Source organism: Chiloscyllium plagiosum, unplaced genomic scaffold, assembly GCF_037043375.1.
Source record: "Chiloscyllium plagiosum isolate Xiang-an unplaced genomic scaffold, Cpla_swu_hap1 HiC_scaffold_50, whole genome shotgun sequence".
NCBI lineage: Eukaryota > Metazoa > Chordata > Chondrichthyes > Orectolobiformes > Hemiscylliidae > Chiloscyllium > Chiloscyllium plagiosum.
In genome coordinates, this window is record NW_028270188.1 from 49,820,569 (window position 1) to 49,836,290 (window position 15,722).

At 50.9% G+C, this 15,722-nt stretch overlaps 1 protein-coding gene across 2 annotated transcripts in view; it reads left to right on the forward strand.

Annotated features, from left to right (window-relative positions):
• Positions 1-6,661: 6,661 nt before the first annotated feature.
• The window catches only part of LOC122545672 (thrombospondin type-1 domain-containing protein 4-like), a 103,108-nt gene continuing 94,047 nt past the window's right edge, over positions 6,662-15,722 (forward strand). The window contains exon 1 of one of the 2 annotated variants that reach the window (XM_087984964.1): positions 6,662-6,718. The gene's annotated coding sequence lies outside the window, so the exon portion shown is untranslated. The other variant, XM_087984963.1, reaches the window with a different exon arrangement.

A 15,722-nucleotide genomic window follows, 5' to 3' on the forward strand; every position in this document is an offset into this window, starting at 1 on the left:
CAGGGATGTGCAGGTTAGGGTGGGTTGGCCATGGGAAATGGTCCCATAGTGCCCAGGGATGTGCAGGTTAGGGTGGATTGGCCATGGGAAATTGTCCCATAGTGCCCAGGGATGTGCAGGTTAGGGTGGATTGGCCATGGGAAATTGTCCCATAGTGCCCAGGGATGTGCAGGTTAGGGTGGATTGGCCGTGGGAAATTGTCCCATAGTGTCCAGGGATGTGCAGGTTAGGGTGGATTGGCCATGGGAAATTGTCCCATAGTGTCCAGGGATGTGCAGGTTAGGGTGGATTGGCCATGGGACATTGTCCCATAGTGCCCAGGGATGTGCAGGTTAGGGTGGGTTGGCCATGGGAAATTGTCCCATAGTGCCCAGGGATGTGCAGGTTAGGGTGGATTAGCCATGGGAAATTGTCCCATAGTGCCCAGGGATGTGCAGGTTAGGATGGATTGGCCGTGGGAAATTGTCCCGTAATGCCCAGGGATGTGCAGGTTAGGGTGGATTAGCCATGGGAAATTGTCCCATAGTGCCCAGGGATGTGCAGGTTAGGATGGATTGGCCGTGGGAAATTGTCCCATAATGCCCAGGGATGTGCAGGTTAGGGTGGATTGGCCGTGGGAAATTGTCCCATAGTGCCCAGGGATGTGCAGGTTAGGGTGGATTGGCCATGGGACATTGTCCCATAGTGCCCAGGGATGTGCAGGTTAGGGTGGGTTGGCCATGGGAAATTGTCCCATAGTGCCCAGGAATATGCAGGTTAGGGTGGATTGGCCATGGGAAATTGTCCCGTAATGTCCAGGGATGCACAGGTTAGGGTGGATTGGCCGTGGGAAATTGTCCCATCGTGCCCAGGGATGTGTAGGCTAGGTGCATTTGCCAGGGGTAAATATAGGATAATATTGTCGGGAATGGGTCTGGGTGAGTTACTCTTCAGAGGGTTGGTGTGAAAATGTTGGGCTGAAGGGCATGTTTCCACATGGCAGGGATTCTAATTCTAATTCTCTAACAACATTAAACGCAAACTTTCCCAGAGCCTTCGCACAGCGTCAGAATTTGACCCTGAGTCTTGTTCAGAGATACTGGGATGGGTGACCAATATCTTGGTCAAAGGGGACTGCTTTAAGAAGCATTTTATAGAACGATAGAGAGGCGCAGAGAGGTCTAGGGAGGGAATTCGAGACCTTCGGAATCTCCTCCTCAACATGGCTGAAGCCATGGCCTCCCAATGGCGGAGCGATGGGAATTGGGGAACTCCTGAAAGACCGGGGTTAGAGGGGTGCAGAGACTTCAGAGGGTCAGAGGAGGTGACAGTGATAGGGAGGGGTGTACGGGCTGGAGGGGGTAACAGTGATAGGGAGGGGTGTACGGCCTGGAGGGGGTGACAGAGATAGGGAGGGGGTGTAAGGGGCTGGAGGGGGTGACAGAGATAGAGAGGGGGTGTACGGGTTGGAGAGGGTGACAGAGATAGGGAGGGGGTGTAGGGGCTGGAGGGGGTGACAGAGATAGTGAGGGGGTGTAGGGACTGGATGGGGTGACAGAGATAGGGAGGGGCTGTAGGGGCTGGAGGGGGGTGACAGAGATAGGGAAGGTGTGTAGGGTCTGGAGGAGGTGACAGAGATAGGGAAGGTGTGTAGGGTCTGGAGGAGGTGACAGAGATAGGGAGGGGGTGTAGGGGCTGGAGCGGGTGACAGAGATAGGGAGGGGATGTAGGAGCTGGAGGGGGTGACAGAGATAGTGAGGGGGTATAGGGGCTGGAGGGGGTGACAGAGATAAGGAGGGGGTTTAGGGGCTGGAGGGGGTGACAGAGATAGGGAGGGGATGTAGGGGCTGGAGGGGGTGACAGAGATAGGGAGGGGATGTAGGGGCTGGAGGGGGTGACAGGGATAGGGAGGGGGTGTAGGGGCTGGAGGGGGTGACAGAGATAGGGAGGGGGTGTAGGGGGATGGAGGGGGTGACAGAGATAAGGAGGGGGTTTAGGGGCTGGAGGGGGTGACAGAGATAAGGAGGGGGTGTAGGGGCTGGAGGGGGTGACAGAGATAAGGAGGGGGTTTAGGGGCTGGAGGGGGTGACAGAGATAGGGAGGGGGTGTAGGGGCTGGAGGGGGTGACAGAGATAAGGAGGGGGTTTAGGGGCTGGAGGAGGTGACAGAGATAAGGAGGGGGTATAGGTTCTCAGGAATTGCCTCCCTCAACCTCTCTGCGTCTCTCTCTCGCCTCCCCCCCTGCTTTCAGAAGACTCTCCTGAGTGCCCTCCCTGTCCAGGTTTGTAGGCTGCTGGCCTCTCCTGATTCACATCCGCGGGATACTTATCCACTGATCACGGTGCTAACTGAATGCAAGTCGTTGGGCCTCGGGCGAGTGGAGTGGGTGTGAGGTGTCAGAGGATTAAAGAAAGTGTATATGTGTGGGTACAAAACAGAACGAGGAGTGAAGCAGGGACAGAAAGAGGAAGTTTATTTTGCCCGAAGCCTGTTTTCCCAACCTTGATTCAGTGTAGTTACGAAACAGAGACATGTCAGCCTAAACATGCAGGAGTCAGCGCGGGATACCAAGGTCCAAACACACAGATGAGTCACCGAGCAGACACTTGGAGCTTTAAACTTCAGATAGGAATTTCATCAATGTCACGTTGGGAGGGAGGGATGGGCACAAGTCGGGCTGACTCTGCGCCCCGAGACAGAATGGTCAGGGATCACCTCCCCAATCCAGTTAAACCTAGGTCATACTGAACCAGCACAGACAGGGCTAAACCCAAGTCAAACTGAACTGGGGCAGACAGGGCTAAACACAGGTCAAACTGAACTGAGACAGACAGGGCTAAACACAGGTCAAACTGAAATGGGACAGACAGGGCTAAACCCAGGTCAAACTGAAACGGGACAGACAGGGCTAAACCCAGGTCAAACTGAACTGAGAAAGACAGGGGTAAACGCAGGTCAAACTGATCCGGGACAGACAGGGCTAAACCCAGGTCATAGTGAACCGGGACAGACAGGGCTAAACCCAGGTCAAACTGAACTGAGACAGACAGGGCTAAACCCAAGTTGAACACATCTGGGACAGTCAGGGCTAAACGCAGGTCAAACTGAACCGGGACAGACAGGACTAAACACAGGTCAAACTGAACCGGGACAGACAGGGCTAAACCCAGGTCAAACTGAACCAGGACAGACAGGACTAAACCCAGGTCACACTGAACCGGGACAGACAGGGCAAAACCCACGCTAAACTGATCCAGGACAGACAGGGCTAAACCCACGTCAAACTGAACCGGGACAGACAGGACTAAACCCAGATCAAACTGAACCGGGACAGACAGGACTAAACCCAGGTCAAACTGAACCGGGACAGACAGGGCTAAACCCAGGTCAAACTGAACTGGGACAGACAGGGCTAAACCCAGGTCAACCTGAACCAGGACAGACAGGGCTAAACACAGGTCAAACTGAACTGGGGCAGACAGGACTAAACCCACGTCAAACTGAACTGGGACTGACAGGGCTAAACCCAGGACAAACTGATCCTGAACTGACAGGGCTAAACCCAGGTCAATCTAAACCGTGACAGACAGGGCTAAACCCAAGTTGAACTGATCTGGGACAGTCAGGGCTAAACCCAGGTCAAACTGAAAGAGGACAGACTGGGCTAAATCCAGGTCATACTGATCTGGGAGAGACAGGGCTAAACCCAGATCATACTGAAATGGGAAAGACAGGACTAAACCCAGGTCAAACTGAAATGGGACAGTCAGGGCTAAACGCAGGTCAAACTGAAACGGGACAGACAGGGCTAAACCCAGGTCATACAGAACCGGGACAGACAGGACTAAACCCAGGTCAAATTGAACTGGGACAGACAGGGCTAAACCCACGGCAAACTGAACCGGGACAGACAGGGCTAAACCCACGGCAAACTGAACCGGGACAGACAGGGCTAAAGTCAAACTGAACCGGGACAGACAGGGCTAAACCCAGGTCAAACTGAACCGGGACAGACAGGACTAAACGCAGGTCAAACTGAAATGGGACAGTCAGGACTAAACCCAGGTCAAACTGAAACGGGACAGACAGGGCTAAAGTCAGGTCAAACTGAACAGGGACAGACAGGGCTAAACCCACGTCAAACTGAACTGGGACAGACAGGGCTAAACCCAGGTCAAACTGAACCGGGACAAACAGGGCTAAACCCAGATCAACCTGAACTGGGACAGACAGGGCTAAACCCAGATCAACCTGAACTGGGGCAGACAGGGCTAAACCCAGGTCAAACTGAACCGGGACAGACAGGGCTAAACTCAGGTCAAACTGAACCGAGACAGACAGGGCCGAACCCAGGTCAAACTGAACCGGGACAGACAGGGCTAAACCCAGGTCAAACTGAACCAGGACAGACAGTGCTGAACCCAGGTCAAACTGAACTGGGACAGACAGGACTAAACGCAGGTCAAACTGAAATGGGACAGTCAGGGCTAAACCCAGGTCAAACTGAAACGGGACAGACAGGGCTAAAGTCAGGTCAAACTGAACAGGGACAGACAGGGCTAAACCCACGTCAAACTGAAACGGGACAGACAGGGCTAAACCACGTCAAACTGAACCGGGACAGACAGGGCTGAACCCAGGTAAAACTGAACCGGGACAGACAGGGCTAAACCCAGGTCAAACTGAACCAAGACAGACAGGACTGAACCCAGGTCAAACTGAACCGGGACAGACAGGGCTAAACCCAGGTCAAACTGAACCAGGACAGACAGGGCTAAACACACGTCAAACTGAACTAGGACAGAGAATGCTAAACCCACGTTAAACTGATCCAGGGCAGACAGGACTAAACCCACGTCAAACTGAACCAGGACAGACAGGGCTAAACCCACGTCAAACTGAACTAGGACAGAGAATGCTAAACCCACATTAAACTGATCCAGGACAGACAGGACTAAACCCACGTCAAACTGAACTGGGACAGACAGGGCTAAACCCAGATCAAACTGAACCGGGACAGACAGGGCTAAACCCAGGTCAAACTGAACCAGGACAGACAGGGCTAAACCCAGGTCAAACTGAACTGGGACAGACAAGGCTAAACCCACGTCAAACTGAAACGGGACAGACAGGGCTAAACCACGTCAAACTGAACCGGGACAGACAGGGCTGAACCCAGGTAAAACTGAACCGGGACAGACAGGGCTAAACCCAGGTCAAACTGAACCAAGACAGACAGGGCTGAACCCAGGTCAAACTGAACCGGGACAGACAGGGCTAAACCCAGGTCAAACTGAACCAGGACAGACAGGGCTAAACCCACGTCAAACAGAACTAGGACAGAGAATGCTAAACCCACGTTAAACTGATCCAGGACAGACAGGACTAAACCCACGTCAAACTGAACCAGGACAGACAGGGCTAAACCCACGTCAAACTGAACTAGGACAGAGAATGTAAACTCACGTTAAACTGATCCAGGACAGACAGGGCTAAACCCACGTCAAACTGAACTAGGACAGAGAATGCTAAACTTACGTTAAACTGATCCAGGACAGACAGGACTAAACCCACGTCAAACTGAACTGGGACAGACAGGGCTAAACCCACGGCAAACCGAACCGGACAGACAGGACTAAACCCTGGTCAAACTGAACCGAGACAGACAGGGCTAAACCCACGACAAACTGAACTGGGACAGACAGGGCTAAACCCAAGTCAAACCGAACCGGACAGACAGGACTAAACCCTGGTCAAACTGAACCGAGACAGACAGGGCTAAACCCACGTCAAACCGAACCGAGACAGACAGGGCTAAACCCACGTCAAACTGATCCGGGACAGACAGGGCTAAACCCACGTCAAACCGAACCGGGACAGACTGGACTAAACCCAGATCAAACTGAACCGGGACAGGGCTAAACCCAGGTCAAACTGAACTAGGACAGAGAATGCTAAACCCACGTTAAACTGCTCCAGGACAGACAGGACTAAACCCTCGTCAAACCGAACCGGGACAGACAGGACTAAACCCACGTCAAACCGAACCGGGACAGACAGGACTAAACCCACGTCAAACCGAACCGAGACAGACAGGGTTAAACCCACGTCGAACTGGTCCGGGACAGACAGGACTAAACCCAGGTCAAACTGAACCGGGACAGACTGGGCTAAACCCAGGTCAAACTGAACTGGAACAGACAGGGCTAAACCCAGGTGAAACTGAAATAGGACAGTCAGCGCTATCCCAGGTCAAACTGATCCGGGACAGGGCTAACCCAGGTCAAACTGATCCAGGACAGAGCTAACCCAGCTGAAACTGAACCGGGACAGACAGGGCTAAACTCAAATTAAAAGGAAACACGACAGACAACTCTAAACCTGGGTCAAATCGAACGAGTGCAGGCAGGGCTAAACCCAGGATAAACTGAACTGGGACAGACAAGGCTAAACCCAGATTAACTGAATCAGGACAGACAGGGCTAAACCTGGGTCAAACTGAACCGAGACTGACAGGGCTAAACCCGGGTCAAACTGGTCAGAGACAGCTCTGATCACAGAGTTAAAGCATAGGGATCCTGGCCTATGTGGGGTTAAAGGTGAGAGGGATCTGGGACACAGGGGGTTAAACTCAGAAGGAAATGGGGCACAGGGGGTTAATGCTGGACCTTCCAGTGTCTGAGAGCTGGGAAGCTACAGCTCTGAACGCTGCGGAGAGTCTGTGGCTTAGGAAGGGACGGTAAGCAAAGTAGCTGAAGGCTATTGTTTTTTAAGAAAAGGAGAGAGGCTGCAGTGTGTGTGTGTGTGTGTGAGAGAGAGAAAAGATTGGAGCAAGAGAGAACCTCCCCCGCTCTTCAGTGAAGGAACCAAGAACTCAACCTTGTTTTTGAAACTCGCAGTAATGTGAAAAATTTCAGAGTGGCAAAGCGTCTCTCAACTGAAGCTGCCTGTGGGATTGAGAGCTGGGCGGGAGACTGTAAAGGAGCAGAAACTGCCTGCAAACTCAAAGGTTTGCTCTCAATTCTTCTGTTTTAGTTTTAAAGGGGGAACCTTTTCAAAAATATGCATTTGTTTTCTGTGTGCGTGTGTTTGTGTATGAGAGAGTCTCTGCATGTGTGTGTCTGTGAGTTTGGGGATGTGTGTGTCTCTATGAGCGTATCTCTGTATGAGAGTGTGTCTGTGAGTTTGGGTATATGTGTGTATGAGAGAGTCTCTGCATGTGTGTGTCTGTGAGTTTGGGGATGTGTGTTTCTCTATGAGCGTATCTCTGTATGAGAGTGTGTCTGTGAGTTTGGGTATATGTGTGTGTGAGAGAGTCTCTGCATGTGTGTGTCTGTGAGTTTGGGGATATGTGTGTGTGAGAGAGTCTCTGCATGTGTGTGTCTGTGAGTTTGGGGATATGTGTGTCTCTATGAGCGTATCTCTGTATGAGAGTGTGTCTGTGAGTTTGTGTATTTGGGTGTGTATGAGAGAGTCTCTGCATGTGTGTGTCTGTGAGTTTGGGGATATGTGTGTGTGAGAGAGAGTCTCTGCATGTGTGTGTGTGTGTGAGAGAGTCTCTGCATGTGTGTGTCTGTGAGTTTGGGGGGGTGTGTGTCTCTATGAGCGTATCTCTGTATGAGAGTGTGTCTGTGAGTTTGTGTATTTGTGTGTGTGTATGTATGAGCATCTCTGGATGTGTGTTTGTCTCTATGAGCGTACCTGTGAGTTTGTGTATTTGAGTGTGTCTGTGAGTGTGTGTGAGTCTCTGAGTGTGTATGTCTGAGAGTGTGGGTGTGTCTGTGCATCTATGTGACTGTGTAAATGTGTCTCTGTGAGTCTGAGAGTGTGTGGCTGTGTGTCTCTGTATGTATATGTCTGTGAGTGAGTGTGCATATGTCTGAGTGTGTGTGTGTGTGTCGCTGTGAGTGAATGCATGTCTGGGTGTGAGAGAGAGAGAGATTAAAGATCTTTAGAGAGTTGAGAGGCTTAGCAGGAATTGGACAGGAAGCATAAAAAAATTAAATTTCTTAATCCTGAAAGAGTACAGACAGATTCAAACAAGGATGTAGAAATGTGTGTTGGGGGGGGGGGGGAGGGGGTGGAGAGGAGAGAGAGAGAGAGGAACCAAGTGGAAATTAAATGTGCCAATGTAGGAAGATGCAGGGACGACTGTCATCTCAAGAGGGTGGGTTACTGCCTGGGCCAGCAGTGTAACCCAACCCTAATTACCCCCTTGACCTAACTCAGGGACGTTTCAGAAGACAGTTCAGAGTCAGCCCCATCACTGTGTGGGGTCTGGAGTCACGTATAAGATCGGACTGGGTAAGGTAGACAGGTTTCCTTCCTAACTTGTGGAACGTTTCAGAGAACATCTCTGGGACACATGCAGTAAACAACTCCACCGCCCTGTGGCTGAACACTTCAACTCACCCTCCCACTCTGCCGAGGACATGCCTGGTGGAAGAACACCTCATCTTCCGCCTTGGGACCCTCCAAACCCACGGGATCAATATGGATTTCACCAGTTTCCTCATTTCTCCTCACCCCCAACTTATCTCAGATTCAACCCTCCAACTTGTCACCGCCCTCTTGAACTGTCCATCTTCCTTCACACCTATTAGCTCCACCCTCTTCTCTGACCTATCACCTTCGCCCCCACCTTCATCTACCGATCGCACTCTCAGCTCCCTTCCCCCACAAGCCCCACTCCCCTCCCATTTATCTCTCAGCCCGCTTGGGCCATCCCCTCATTCCTAAAGAAGTTAAAAATCACACAACACCAGGTTATAGTCCAACAGGTTTAATTGGAAGCACACTAGCTTTCGGAGTGCTGCTCCTTCATCAGGTGATTGCCTGATGAAGGAGCGACGCTCCGAAAGCTAGTGTGCTTCCAATTAAACCTGTTGGACTATAACCTGGTGTTGTGTGATTTTAACTTTGTACACCCCAGTCCAACACCAACGCCTCCAAATCATTCCTGATGAAGAGCTTATGGTCGAGGCATAGACTCCTGCTCCTTGGATGCTGCCTGACTGGCTGTGCCTTTCCAGCACCACACTCTTGCACTCAGATTCCACCCCCAACACCCCCCTCCAAAGGGGTATACCCACACACTGGAGAGGGGTTGGTTTAACTACAGTGGGACTCAAATCCAAACGTTCTACCTCATCCCAGGAACACCAACCTTCCCCCCACTCCTCCCCCCAAGCCCTCTGTTTCGGTCACGTAGCTGAGACAGAGTGGGTTTATTTGTTTCCATTGAGAAACAGCAGCCAGGGTTATGGGATGAAGCACTCAATAGTGGGGCAGACCTAATGGGATGAACAGTCTCTTTCTTTTCTAATGTGGTGCCACAGGCCCGCAGGATCTCAAGAAACAGGGTTCCCGATTGTCTGGTTGGTGGCGAGGGGGGGTTGCTTATCTTGCCCATCTCAGCTCCCTCCCACCTTCGGTGTTCAGTTCTGAAATCTTGTCAGATACAAATTTCATTTGAAATCCTCAAAGAACCAACTCTGATATTTCTCTGGATGGGGGACGTGTTCCCACGGGGAGTGGGGGGAGAATGGGGGACGTGCTCCCACGGGGAGTGGGGGGAGAATGGGGAACGTGCTCCCACGGGGAGTGGGGTGAGAATGGGGGACGTGCTCCCACGAGGAGTGGGGGGAGAATGGGGGACTCATTCCCACGGGGAGTGGGGGGAGATTGGGGGACTCGCTCCCACGGGGAGTGGGGGGGGGGAGGAGAATGGGGGACGTGCTCCCACGGGGAGTGGGGGGAGAATGGGGGACGTGCTCCCACGAGGAGTGGGGGGAGAATGGGGGACTCACTCCCACGGGGAGTGGGGGGAGATTGGGGGACTCGCTCCCAAGGGGAGTGGGGGGCGAAGGGGGGACCCGCTTCCACGGGGAGTGGGGGGAGAATGGGGGACTCGCTCCCACGGGGAGTGGGGGGAGAATGGGGGACTCGCTCCCACGGGGAGTGGGGGGGGAGGAGAATGGGGGACTCACTCCCACGGGGAGTGGGGGGAGAATGGGGGACTCATTCCCACGGGGAGTGGGGGGAGATTGGGGGACTCGCTCCCACGGGGAGTGGGGGGGGGGGGCGAAGGGGGGACCCACTTCCACGGGGAGTGGGGGGAGAATGGGGGACTCGCTCCCACAGGGAGTGGGGGGAGAATGGGGGACTCGCTCCCACGGGGAGTGGGGAGAGAATGGGGGACTCGCTCCCATGGGGAGTGGGGGGGGGGGGGGGGGGTGGAGAATGGGGGACTCACTCCCACGGGGAGTGGGGGGAGAATGGGGGACTCGCTCCCATGGGGAGTGGGGGGGGGGGGGGGGGGGGGGGGGGTGGAGAATGGGGGACTCACTCCCACGGGGAGTGGGGGCGGAGAATGGGGGACTAGCTCCCACGGGGAGTGGGGGAGGGTAAATAGCCAAAATTGAAGTGAGTGGGTCAGCTGGATAAACACAGGGAGGGAGAGTAGGATGACTGGGCAAGAGGCGAGCATGGAGTTGAAACCTAGAATGAAGCAGATGGGTCGAGCAGCTTAATTGTGCAGCAGGAATTTGATGCTAAAGGCAGAGAGCCGACAGAGTGTGGCAGTCCCTCACAGAGGAAAATCAGGAAACGAGTGGGAAGAAGGAATAAAGATCACAGAGGGATCCATGTGAGGACTGAGCTTGTTAATGATACAAAAAAGAAGTTGAAAGAGCGGAGATGCTGGTGCCATAATTACAGACAGACTGCAATGGGCAGATGAAAGGAGGAACGACTCAGGGGGAGGTGGCAGAGAAACAGAGGGAGAAATCCAGACGAGAGAAAGGGCTGGAGAAAAAGAGCAGCCAAAGGGGAGTGAGAAATCACAGTGACTGCAAAATCTCTGGCACAGAGACTGCTGGAAGGTTTTGATGAGGGATGGAGGAGATTGGGAGTGGGTTCTGGTCAAGTTGGGCTAAGTGTGTGCACTACGTCCAGCTCTGTGTGTGTGTGTTTGTGTGTGTGAGAGAGAGAGAGAGAGTTAATGAGTGAGTGAGAGAGAGAGAGAGAGAGAGAGACACACACACAGGGGGATTCTGTTTCTGCTGTGTTGTGTTAGAGAAAGTGAATTGTGTTGTGTACTCACTCTGTAGAAAACACCCTGCAATGTCCCTCCATTCTCTGGGTGATCTGCGCTCAAGACCCTGGCTTCAGGATGTTCAAGGGGCCCTACTCTTGGGTTGCAGTCCCGAAATTCTTGATGCGTGGGAAGAAGGGTGGGTTTGGGGAGCAGACGGACACTGTTCTAGGCGTCATCAGCTCCCCCCCGATCCACTTCAGGCTTTTCCACTGCTGTCTGCTAGGAACGGGCTAATCAACTGCAGGGGCATTACAAACTTGCACTGTCTCCTCCACACACACACTGATGCACACATACAGTCCCTCCTAGGCATATACACACACACTCACACTCACACACACACTCTCACACACACACACTCACTCTCTCTCACACACACTCTCTCTCACACACACACACTCTCACACATACACACTCTCTCTCTCATACACACACTCTCTCTCTCATACACACACTCTCTCTCATACACACTCATTCACACACACTCTCTCTCACACACACACTCACTCACACACACTCATATACACTCACTCTCTCTCTCATACACACACTCTCTCTCATACACACACTCTCTCTCTCTCATACATTCACTCTCTCATACACACTCATTCACACACTCTCTCTCACACACACACACTCACTCACACACACTCACATACACTCACTCTCTCTCACTCACTCACATAGTCATTCTCTCACTCTCAGACTCACTCACTCACTCACATACACTCTCTCACACACACTCACTCACACACACACTCACATACACTCACTCTCTCTCACTCACTCACATAGTCATTCTCTCACTCTCAGACTCACTCACTCACTCACATACACTCACACACTCACTCACACACACACTCTCACTCATTATCTTACACACACTCTCTCACACACACACTCTCACATACACTCACTCACTCTCAGACACACTCATTCACATACACTCACTCTCACAAACACTCACTCTCACACCGCTCACATACACACACACTCACATACACACTCTCTCACACACTCACATATACTCACTCTCTCTCACACGCACACATATGCACTCACTCACATACACTCATTCTCTCACACACACATACACACTCACTCATTCTGACATACACACTCATACTCATTATCTCACACACCAACTCTCACACACTAACATACACTCACTCTCTCTCACACGCTCTCATACACATTCTCTATCACACACACATACACTCTCTCACACACACTCACATACACTTACTCTCTCACTCACTCTCATTATCTCACACACTCTCTCACACACTCACACACACATACACACACACATACACTCACACTCACGTACACTCACACTCACACACTCTCTCACACACACATATACTCACTCTCTCTCACACGCACACATACACACTCACTCACTCTCACACACTCATACTCATTATCTCACACACACTGTCTCTCACACACTCACTAACATACACTCACTCTCTCACACACTCACATACACTCATTCTCTATCACACACACATACACTCACTCACTCTCTCATACACACTCACTCACATACACTCACACTCTCTCACACACACACTTACATACACTCGCTCACTGTCTCAACACACACTCACTCAGCACACACACATACTCATTATCTCACACTCACTCTCACAAACACACATATACTCACTCGCTCTCTCACACACTCCACACCTCTCACACATACACTCACTCACCCACACTCTCTCTCCCTCACAAACATACATACACTCACTCTCTCACACACACACACTCACATACACACTCCTCACTCTCACACACACGACACCACTCACTCTCACACCACACACATCTCCACACACACACACTCACTAACATACATCACTCTCACTCACACACACCCATCACACACCCACACACACACACACTCTCTCTCACACACACTCACTAACATACATTCACTCTCTTCACACACACACTCACTCTCTCTCACACACACACTCACTAACATACATTCACTCTCTCTCACACACACTTACATACACACACTCTCTGCACACACTCACTCACACTCTCTCTCTACACACTCACTCACATATACTCACTCTCTCTCTCACACACACTCACAGTCTCTCACACACTCACATACACTCACACACACTCACTCTCACTCACACACACTCACATACACTCACACACACCTCTCACACACACACCACATACACTCACACACTCTCTCATATACACTCACTCACATACACTCTCTCTCTCTCACAAACACATACACTCACTCTCTCACACACAATCACATACACACTCACTCACATATACTCATTCTCTCAAACACACACATACACACTCACTCTCTCACACACATTCACATACTCATTATCTCACACACACACTCACACACGCTCACTAACATACACTATCACACACACACATACTCTCTCACACACACTCACTCTCTCACACACATTCACTCTCTCATTATCTCACTCACTCTCTCATACACTCTCACATACACTCACTCTCACACACTCACACCCACTCACATACACTCACTCTCTCTCACAAACTAACATACACTCACTCTCACATACACTCACTCACTCACATACACTCACTCTCACACTCACTCATTCTCTCACATACACTCATTCACACTCTCTCACACACACGCTTTGTACACTCACTCTCTCTCACACACGCTCACATACACACACACTCTCACATACACACATTCTCTCTCACACACTCACTAACATACACTCACTCTCTCTCACACACTCACATACACTCACACTCTCTCACACACTCACATACACTCATTCTCTATCACACACATACACTCACTCTCACACACTCATCTCTCACATACACTCACTCACACTCTCTCACATACGCTCACTCTCTCACATACACTCATTCACACTCTCTCACATACACTCACACTCTCTCACAAACACTCACATACTCACTCTCTCTCACACATGCTCACATATACACACTCTCTCACAAACACTCACATACTCACTCTCTCTCACACTCACATACACTCACTCTCTCTCACACATCTCACATACACACACTCTCACATACACACACTCTCACACACTCTCTCACATACACTCACTCTCTCACACACGCTCACATACACTCACACCCTCTCACACACTCACATACACTCATTCTCTATCACACACATACACTCACTCACACACACTCACATACACTTCTCTCTCACACACACTCACTCACACACACTCACATACACTCGCTCACCTCTCACACACACTCATTATCTCACACACACTCACTCTCACACACACACATACACTCAACTTACTCTCTCTCACCACACACTCACTCTCACACACTCACTCACATACACTCACTCACACACACACTCACTAACATACACTCACTCTCTCTCACATACACTCACTCACATACACTCACTCTCTCTCACATACACTCACTCTCTCTCACACATGTTCACATACACTTACTCTCTCACACTCACTCACACTCTCACATACACTCTCTCTCACACTCATTCACATACACTCACTCACATACACTCACTCTCTCAGAAACACTCACATACACTCACTCTCTCACATACACTCACTCACATACACTCACTCTCACACACTCACTCTCTCACATACACTCACTTACACTCTCTCACATACACTCACTTACACTCTCTCACATACACTCACTCTCTCACATACACTCATTCACACTCTCTCACATACACTCACACTCTCTCACAAACACTCACATACTCACTCTCTCTCACACATGCTCACATATACACACTCTCTCACAAACACTCACATACTCACTCTCTCTCACACTCACATACACTCACTCTCTCTCACACTCACATACACTCACTCTCTCTCACACATGCTCACATACACACACTCTCACATACACACTCTCACACACTCTCTCACATACACTCACTCTCTCACACACGCTCACATACACACACTCTCACACATGCTCACATACACTCACTCTCACACACTCCCTCTCTCTCACACACGCACTCTCTCACACATCCCTTCACTCTCTCTCACACACACTCTCTCTCACTCTCACTCACATACACACTCTCTCTCTTACACTCACTCACATACACTCACCCTCTCTTTCACACTCACATACACTCTCTCACACCCACTCACTCACTCCCTCTTTCACACTCATACACTCTCTCACACCCATTCACTCACATACACTCACTCTCTCACACACACTCACTAACATACACTCACTCTCTCTCACACACTTACATACACTCACTCTCTCTCACACACACTCACTCACATACACTCTCACACACTCCCTCTCACACACACTCACTAACATACACTCACTCTCTCTCACATGCACTCCCTCTCACACACACACTTACTCACATACTCACTCTCTCTCACATACACTCACTCACTCTCACATACACTCACTCTCACTAACATACACTCACTAACATACACTCACTCTCTCTCACATACACTCACTCACATACTCACTCTCTCTCACAAACACTCACTCTCTCTCACACACACTCACTCTCTCTCACACATGCTCACATACACTTACTCTCTCACACACACTCACTCTCTCACACACTCACTCACATACA